The following is a 9156-nucleotide window of genomic DNA, read 5'->3' on the forward strand; positions in this document are numbered from 1 at the left end:
GGTGGGGAGGGATGGGCAGCAGGGCTGGGGAGCGCTGGAACCCACCGCCCACTGTCCACCCCCAGGCCTGGTGTTTCCCGGGGAGAGAGACTCAGGCTGCTCCCCTCCATTGCAGCTGGGAGGGGGAGGTCAGGAGCATTTCAGTCCGGGGGCTCCGCATGTCACTCAAGACTCATGCTGACCCCAGCATCTGCATGAGTCCCATTTTACAGATGAGGAAACGGAGGCTCAGTGTGTGAGCCGGGACATACCACACAAATGCACTCACTTGGACGGCCTCTGCTCGCAGGACCAGCTCTTCTCACCCACGTGAATCCACCCCTTAGTACAGAGCATTTGTTCCTTTATTCATTCAACTGATTCTTCTTGGATGGCTACCTACTGTGCACCAGGCTAAAGCTTCTAGTGCCCAGAGGTAGCACCAAGCTCCGGCGGGCCTCACCCTGGGCTCCCAGAGACGGTTAATAAATACACTTGCCGGATCATTCCTCTGCCTGAGTTCCCTCCTGGGAGGGCAAAGTCCAAACGCCAAGGCCAGGCCCTGGCTCTGTCCACATGCCAGCCACACGCTGGCCCCTCAATCTAAATATTCCTCCTGCCTGCCTGCCTGCCTCTGAGCCGCTTCTCATGCTGTTCCTTCTGCCTAGTAGGTTCCCGTTCCTGGCTCTGCCTGTCAGAAGTTCACCAGCCTTAAAGCCTCATAACCGAGGGCACCTCCTCCAGGAAGTCTGCCCTGTGTGCCTGCCTCTCCCTCTCTCACCCCCACCCCAGGCTGTGGACTTACAGAGGTCGGCGTTTGAATGCCAATTTAGCCATACACCAAGTGCACGACCCTACTGTTCAGGCCTCAGTTTCCTCCATCTCTAAAATGGGTTAAGAATCTTTCCTAGAGGTGTTAAGACACACGCTGCAGGTACTCTGTTGAATGACGAATGAGCAGGGTGAACAGGAAGAGCTCAATAAATTCTGTTAATATCAACCAGACCGTAAGCGTTCTGAATCGATGCACGAGCTGAACTGCACTGACAGGCCACGAGCCTCTCGGTGGGGTTAGAGGAGGGCAATGGACCCACACACCTGAACAGCTCTCACAGCCGAAAGACAGACCATCTCCTCACAGAAGAGCCCCCAGAACCTCTCACTCTGCCCCCCTGGCCCCCAGCCCTCCCAGGAGCACCTGGGCCTCAACCTCATGGAGACAGGCCAGCAAGATAGCTGAGCTCAATGAGGCCAGGCAGGCAACAGGGTCTCAGCGCATAGGGCCCCACTGATTGATTAGCACTGCCTGCCTAGAGCCCTGGAAAGAACTCAAGGTCAGGTCTGCACTCAGCAGGGAAGGAGGGCAGCAATTGACAAGCGATGTCTGCCCAGGGCAGAACAGTGGACAAGGCTGGCCTGCCATGGATCTGTTGGCCTTGACATTTTGTGGAGGTGGGGCTGGGGCTGGGGTATGGTGGGGGGAGGGGGATGACTTGCTCAAGGCCCTGAATCTCATAAAGGGGGCAGTTGGCCCAGAAGTGGGTCCCCTCAGCCCTGGCCCAAGAATCTGCCTATGACAACCAACCCAGCCCCCTCAAGGGCAGAGGAGAGGCAAAAGCTAGTGTGGATAATGAAGGGCATTCCATTGACCTGCTATATGATCCAGGGCTGGTCTGTTCACATCACTGAGCCTCAGTTTCCTCGTTTACATAACAGGGATAAAAACAGCAATATGAAGATTAAATGAGTGAGCAAAACACCAAAGCAGGAAGCTCAGGATGGCACACAGAAGATGCCTAACAGCATCCAGTGATTCTCACGATAGCAAGTGTTTAAAAAGCAGTCCAAAAAGCCAGTGATCACAAGGGCCTCCTTCTCCAGGGAGCCCTCCTTGGCTATTCCAGCCAGAAATAATAGTTTCCACCTTTGACTTCCTAGTATGCTTTGAGAGGCAAGAGACCCCAGAGGGCCTTGCTCACTGTTGGGTCCCATTCCCCCACCCCCACCCATTTCTGGTACAGGGCTTGTACGCTGGGAATCCCTCCATTGTGGCACTTAACGCACTGGACTGTGATGGTGGCTCTCAGGCCACTCCCTCAGTAGACACCCCCTTGCAAGGCAACTGGGGCTTATTCATCTTTGCATCCTCAGCGCCTGGAGGGAGCTTGGCATGAAGCAGTGAATCTCTCTGAATGAACGGATAATTAAGGAGCAAAACTAGCAGCTCCCATTAACTGTCCACTTGCTATTGGTCACTGCCAAGTCTCAGAGTTGCCTTCTAAGTAGACCCTCAGCCCATCTGGCAGATGAGGAGACTGAAGTCATGCAGATGTTGAGGGACAGGGCCAAGCCCCAAATTCAGGCCTGGTGACTGCAGGCTGGGCGGCCCTGCCACCTCTGTCTCCCTTGGTGCCAAGCTCAGGCCTGGAATCCGTGGGCGGCCACCCCTGCCTTGGCAGCAGATCCTGGAGCCAGCAGCTGTTATCTAGACCACCCCTCCTCCTGCTACTCCAAGGGACGCACCCTCCCCGCAGTCTCTGCGTCATTAAGTTCTGCATTATTAAGTCCCCATCCCTGGGAGCCTGTTCACAGCCAGCCTCAGCCTCACCCCCTGACCTCCCAAGCCTTTGTCCCTGTGCCCTCTGCACAATGGCAGGGGCTCCCAGAGCCCCCAAACAGCTGCTGGGGCTGGAACGCTGGCTTGCTGTGGGGCCAGGAGGACAGGCCAGGGCCTGTGTCTGAGTCCCACCCACCCAGCTAAACCCTCCCTCCTCGCTGTCCCCAGAGCTCACCAGGACACCTTGCAAATCCAAGCTCATCCTGTCTGCAAGCCTATGAGAGAACTGCCACTACCCCCTCGAACAAATGAGGAAACTGAGGCCCTGAGGGGTACAATGAGTGCAGAAGCTGGGGTACAAATCCCAAGTCCCTGCAAAGGCTGCCAGAATGACCTGACAACATCCAGATCCTATTACACCCTTCCCCCTCTCCAGGGCCTTCACTGACTCCTGCTACTCTCAAGACCCCAGGCCACCCTTTCTTTCCCCTGCTCTTCCTGGTCATGCCTGGATTCCCAAACTCTCTCTGCCAGCAATACTTCCTTCACTCCATGCTGAGCAGATCCACTCAGACCTCAGGGCCCAGAGGCAAAAACTCCGTCAGGAAGCCCTTCGGGATTCCTCCCTGCCCAGCCACAGTTTCCTCCTCCTCAGTGCCTCTCCGCTAGCCCCACTGCTGCTCTGTCCAGAATTCAAGAACGAACTTGAATACTACTTTGAAATGCTAGATGCAGAGTACAACTCCTCAGGGGCCGCAGGCCTGTCTCATTCCCCAGAGCTCTGCCACCTGACAGCAGCCAGAAGGGTGCCCTGGCCCGAGCTGGGGGGTGGAAGTGGGGGCAGCTGGAACCCAGGCCTGCCCTTTCACTCTCTTCTCAGTGCCCATAGCCCCCCCACACACAAATGCTTCTGCCAATGACACCCCACCTATACCACGCCCTGGCTGGGTGACCCTGGGCAGCAGCAAGTCCTTCACCTGCCTTTCTTGGGGTTATGACATCCTGGATGCAAGGTACCAGATGGGTGGCCTCCACCCAAGAGCCAGGAGGGCTATCTGTTGTCATTTCTGTGTGCTCTCCACCGGAGTGGCTGGTGCAGAAGTTTGGGGAACGGGGGAGGAGGCAGTGAGACCCAGATTCCAACCACTTACTGGCTATGTGGCTCTGGGCAGGTGGCTACTTCCCCAGGCCCTCCACAGCCCCACCTCTGACTCCTAACTAATCTGCCCATCAGGATGCAAACGCCCCATTCCTGCCAGCACTTTTTTTTTTAAAAGGCATACAGTAGGCACTCATTTCTCCACTAGCGAAATCAAGATCCAGGTGGAAGGAATCCACCCATCCACCCTCATCCAGCCTCCACCATCCCCCCTCCCCTCCCCCAGCCCCAGCCGACTAAAATAGTCATTAGGCAGATTTCAAAAGATGTCAGTAGCTTATAATTATAGTCGACATCCTTCGGAGATAAAAGTGATTACCTTGGATGCAAATCACTTAGCAACCAATCAGGGCGACGGGCGGCGCCCGAGGAGGTGACCGGCCGGTGGCGCAGCCCTCCTCCCGCAGCCCGCACCCGCGCCCGCGCCCGCACCCGCACCGGCAGATCAAGCGCACAATAGCTCTTGACACGCAAATGGGTTAACACAATAAAGGCGGCTCCGGCCGCTGCTGGGGGAGAGCGGCAATTCCCGGCCCGCAGGAGGTAATAAAGCAGCCCTTTTGTGCGCGCCTCCTCCTCCTCACCCCCGCCCGAACCCAGAGGAATCGCCGCCTGATTGAATTACGCTTCGTGAATACGAGCCGCTTTGCTCGCTACCTCCGGGTTTTTTGAGGGATTGGAAGGCAGAGAGGGCACGAAGGAGATGGGGGCGGGGGATCCGGCCCCCCAGAAGCTCTGATGGGAGCCACGTGCACGCACCATGTGGGGAGTCTTAGGGTGCCGGGGGGGGGGGTGGAATCTGCAGGCAAAGGTGTCCCCAACAAGGGCAGCTGGAAGGGTGGAACCTCTGCCCCGCCCTGGGGGCCTGAGACCTTTGGCTCCAAGAGGGACTGGGAGGGAAAGCACTGGAGCTCTTGTTTGCAGAAGGGGCCAACAGGCTGTGCAGTGCTTAACTGACTACCCCACCCCATGCTAATCACTCCTGAATCCTCACCAGGAAGGACCTTAGGCAGTGGGTGCTTCTCAAGATGAGGACACTGAGGCTCAGAGAGGTGAGGCTACTCACCCAAGATCACACAGCCAGGCCCACCCACTTCAGAGCCATCAGCAGTGGCCATTGAAAGGGAGCCTCATCTGTAAAAGGGGGTCAAGCAGCCCAGCCCAGGTCCGGTGCAACCAGGAGGCTCAGAAGGGATTGGGGATGGGCGAGCTTACATGGAATTAAACAAATGAGGATTACTGGGGTGGGGAGTGGGGTAACCTTGAAAGAGGAGACTGCTCAGAGAACTGAGACCGGTTCCCCGTTCTGACTGGAGAAGTCCACGGTTCCGTCCCTGAGAGCTCCACCTGCTGAAACCTCCCCCATCCACCCAGGCCGCCAGGACACACCCACCCGAGGGCCACCCGTCCACCCATTCAGCCACCCTGGGAACAGGGCTGATGCACATGGCTGGCGCCCTGTGTGTCCATTCCCACTGCCCAGAGGGATCCCTATTTGTCCTTTAGGAGATTCCCATGTGGCAATCCTCCTGTAGGCCCTTCCCGACCCTGGGGCTGAGTTAGGAGCCCTCTACATACACCCCTGCCTTCCCCACCGTACTGTCCCACCAAAAGGGTGCCCAATATAGCTGAGGGCAGCCTTATCCACCCCCCTCCTCCACCCCCGCGAGAGCCCCCAGAGGGGCAGATGACAAGAAGCCTCAGGCTGGCTCTCTGAGCTCTTTCGGGCAGGTGGATTCCAGGGCTGGAGAAAGGACTGGGCTGACCACAAGGCTGGAGCTGAAGATGCCTCTCTGCCCGACACTGTCCCGTACTAATAAGGAACCGGGCTTCAAGCCTGGGTTTTAGTTCAGACAAGGTATCTGGGGGGGGTCAGACTTCCCCCATAGCCAGGAGCCCCTGACTCTTGCAGGGGGGCCCTGTCCAACAAGTGGGACACCCCTCCCTCTACTCTCTGGAGCCCAGGGGAACTCACAGTCAAACCTCTGCAGCTATCTGGCAGAACATTCCATAGTGGCTCACTTCCTCGGTCTGAGCCTCAGTTTCCTCATCTGTAAAACAAGCCAGGGCACATGAGCCCCAACTCCAAGAAGTTACCAAGATCCTGTGAAATGCCTGGAGCACAGGGAGACGCCGGAGAAGCTGGCACTCCCTCCCGCTCGCCGCCTGGCACCGATTTCCAAGCCCAGGGAGCCAAACGGAGGCAACAGAAGGAACTGCCCGATTCTGACAGCCTTTCCCTCTGCTTTGGCTGTGGAAGTATAAATACTTGACAGAGGGCCTCCAACTGCCTGTGTTTGTGGATCTCTGGCGCGCACTCCGAGTTTGTTTCTAAACTGGGAAGCTCCAAGAGGCAGCGCAAACAGCCCTTCTGCCCACCTCTCCCAGTTCTCCCCCAATATGCCGTTGCTCCTCTGTCCTTGGAAGGCTGTCTGTTTAATGACACCATTTCAGCTGGAAATATCTCCCTGCCAAACCTCCAAAAAAGCAGCTCCACCAATATTTATTGACCTGTTAATCTAGCTAGAGAGCCTGGGAGAACAGGAAAAATGCTTGCTGCACAGAGACTGGGGCCTGGCCTCTCATAACCGCCCCACACATACTCCTCTCTACCTTCCATCCCCCCAACCCCACACACTGCGGAAGCAATGACACAGTTTTCTAACCTTTTCCTAGAAACGTGATCACGGCAGTTTCACCCACATCCGACACCGGTGGTAATTGCTGGAAGGAACTTAGAAATCACAGAGCCAGCAGCTCTGTGCTGCCTGGGGTTATCTGGACCTTCGCAGGAAACAGGGCCAGTGGTGGGCTGTCAGGGGGCAGAGAGGGCTGGTGACACCCCCTTCCCCACCATCAAAGCTGGCCCCTGGCAGAGATGCCCTTTCTTTAGACCTTGGCACTGATGGGCATGTAAGACACCTGGTCCTTCACTTAACGGGCACTACAGTGTGTTGGTCAACATCATTTCTTAAAAATCAAAAGGAGAGTGGGGCCAGCAGGAGTTTGGGCTTGGCCAAGGACCCTCAGTTTGGAGTTGAGGGGCTGGGGGATCCACTGGACTTGGGAGGCAGTGAGCCACCCCTGGCCGGAGGTGGGATGTCCAGGTTTCCCTAAACAGAAGTAGCTTGCTTTAAGGCTGGGATCCCACATCTCTCTGGGGATCCTGGGAACTTCAGCCTGCTTGGTGGGTGTGTGGTGGGGTTCAGGAGGGTCTCCTCTTTTCGCATCCCCTTTGAAAGCAGAAAGTGGCTTCGTGTGGGAGTTCCGAGCTCTAGGCATTGCCAGGCTCTGCGGACAGAACTCTGAACACCTGTCCTTTGGGGGCGGAGCATCGCAAGGACAGCTGGTACTGCCTCCCTCCCCCATTTCAACTCATCGGCGCTGGGGATTGAGGTCAGACGACTGTAGTAGGGGGTAAATAGGGGAAATCTGCCCTCGTCGGTCCACGACCCAAAGGCATCCAGCCCCGCCCCCTCCGGTCTTGGGTCAAGGCGAGTCACGTCGCCGTAGCAACTCCGGTGACGTCAGAGGCCGGGTAGTGACGTCACGCCGCGGCCGCACCGGGAAGCCCGACGTCCCGGCGAGTAACTTGTAGGAACACGGGCTGGGAACTAGAGTCTGCTATGGTCTAGCCCCAGAGGCCCCAATCCTAAAAGGCGTCCACTTGCATAGCGGAACCCCACATTCCCCTCTGAGCTGATGTTCCCTGACTATCCCAGAGGAGATTCGAGAGACCCAGGACGAAGTCCCATGCTAGATACATCCATCCTCCCCCCACCCAGCCCTTCCAAGATGCTGGACTTCCCGGGGAATTTTCAGGATGACGGAGCCGTTACCTTTGTGTGATGGCTTTAGGAGCGAGGTGACCTTTCCTCTCTGGCATCCTCCCCCCCGAGAGCACCGCAGACCCCCCACAACGGGCCCCCCACCTTCACTAGGGCCAGCTGGCCCGTCCCAACAACTTGGGGAGGGGGACAGAGAAGGGGCACCGCTGCTCCAAGAACCGCTACAATTCAATTCAAGTCGCCTTTATGACCAATCCGGACTCCCCCAACGCCAGGAGTGGCCTCCAGCTTCTGCCCCGAACCCTACTCCGCGGAACTCACCGGATTCGCCAGGCCGTCGAAGGGCACCAGGTCTCAGCGGCGGCGACGCTCCGCTCGGTGGGTCGCAGCCATGCAGGGGCGTCAGAAGCTGCCTGAGGAAGCCCCCCTTGGGGGCCGATGCCTCTCTCCGGGAGGGAAGCGGCGTTATCCGCGAGAACGATCCGGGCGCCCGCCCGCGCCGTCCGAAGTCCGGGGGTCTCTCTGCTCAGCGGGGGTTGCGCCCGCCCAGGACCGGGGCCTCGCGTCCGCTCCGGCAGCACATCGGCGCAGGGACCTGTGCTTGACGCGTCCGGCGGGCGGCGCTGCGCCTCCCTCCGGGGCCCTGTTCAGGGCTGCAGCTCGGTCGGCGCCGCTCCCCGGGGCGCTCTCTCCGCCCGCGCCGCGAGCCCAGCGGTCGCGGCCCCTCTCGCCGGCCCCAGCTGCAGCCTGTCTTTGTTGCTTCCTCTCGCTCGCCCGCCCGCGGCTTGCAGTCCCCGGGTTTGCCGGCGGGAGGGGGATCGTCTCCTCCGTGGGATGTAGACGCCCGCAGAGGCCCCGGCTCCTTGCTGGAGATGCACCGGCCTCCGCAGGTTGCAAAGAGCGGCGGCGAGAAAGCACCGGCCCCTCCTCCTCCTGCTCGAAGCCCCGGGTGTTGGGGGAGGGGAGCCGGCAAGCGGCGGCAGCGGGCGACGGAGCCTCCGATGCAGCCCTGGGGGCCTCGGCGCCAAGAAATAACAGGTCCGAGTGGCGCAGGGAGGGCGCGGGGACTGCCCGGGGGACCGTGCACCCGGAGTGCGAGCTCGCCAGCTGCAGCACGGGCGGCGCGCGCCGGGCTCTCAAGCTCCCATAGCCCCGGGAGGCGTGCGGGGGCTCCCGGGGCCGCAACCTCGCCTCGCCTCGGCTCAGGCCCGGGCGCCGCGCCCTGCGCCCCGCAGGCGGCGGGCCCCGCGCTCAGTGTTCCCTGGCCGGGTAGACAGTCCTGCACGCTGCTCGGCTCCCGCCCGACTGACAGGCGCTAGCGCCGGCCGCCGCCGCGGCGTCTCGCCGGCCGCCCGCCCCCTGTGGCCCAGTCCAATCAGCCGCGGCCGAGAGGCGGTTACCAGGGTGACGCTGCGCCGCGTCCTGCAGGGGGCGGGGCCGGGGGCCGCCACGCGCGCTTTTCGCGGCAAAATTCAAAGGCCGGCAGGGCGGCTCTCCAACCTTCTCCCCCAAGCTGGGACGAGGCGAGGACTGCAACTCCCGGGATGCAGAGCGCCGTAGCTGGGCGGAGGGGTCCCTACCGAGGGCGCAAGGCATGCTGGTACTTGTAGTCCCTTCGTGTCGGAAGTGGGAGTGGAAAAACCAATATCGTTTATTGAGCACCTACTTGGGGT

At 59.7% G+C, this 9156-nt stretch overlaps 1 protein-coding gene across 2 annotated transcripts in view; it reads right to left on the bottom strand.

Annotated features, from left to right (window-relative positions):
* Positions 1-7930, bottom strand: part of FAM222A (family with sequence similarity 222 member A) — a 61108-nt gene extending 53178 nt beyond the window's left edge. For both annotated transcript variants that reach the window (XM_037817038.1, XM_037817037.1), the window contains exon 1: positions 7805-7930. The gene's annotated coding sequence lies outside the window, so the exon portion shown is untranslated. The remainder of the gene's footprint in view (positions 1-7804) is intronic.
* Between the last annotated feature and the right edge of the window lie 1226 nt (positions 7931-9156).

This window comes from Choloepus didactylus, chromosome 23, assembly GCF_015220235.1.
Source record: "Choloepus didactylus isolate mChoDid1 chromosome 23, mChoDid1.pri, whole genome shotgun sequence".
Classification (NCBI taxonomy): Eukaryota; Metazoa; Chordata; class Mammalia; order Pilosa; family Megalonychidae; genus Choloepus; species Choloepus didactylus.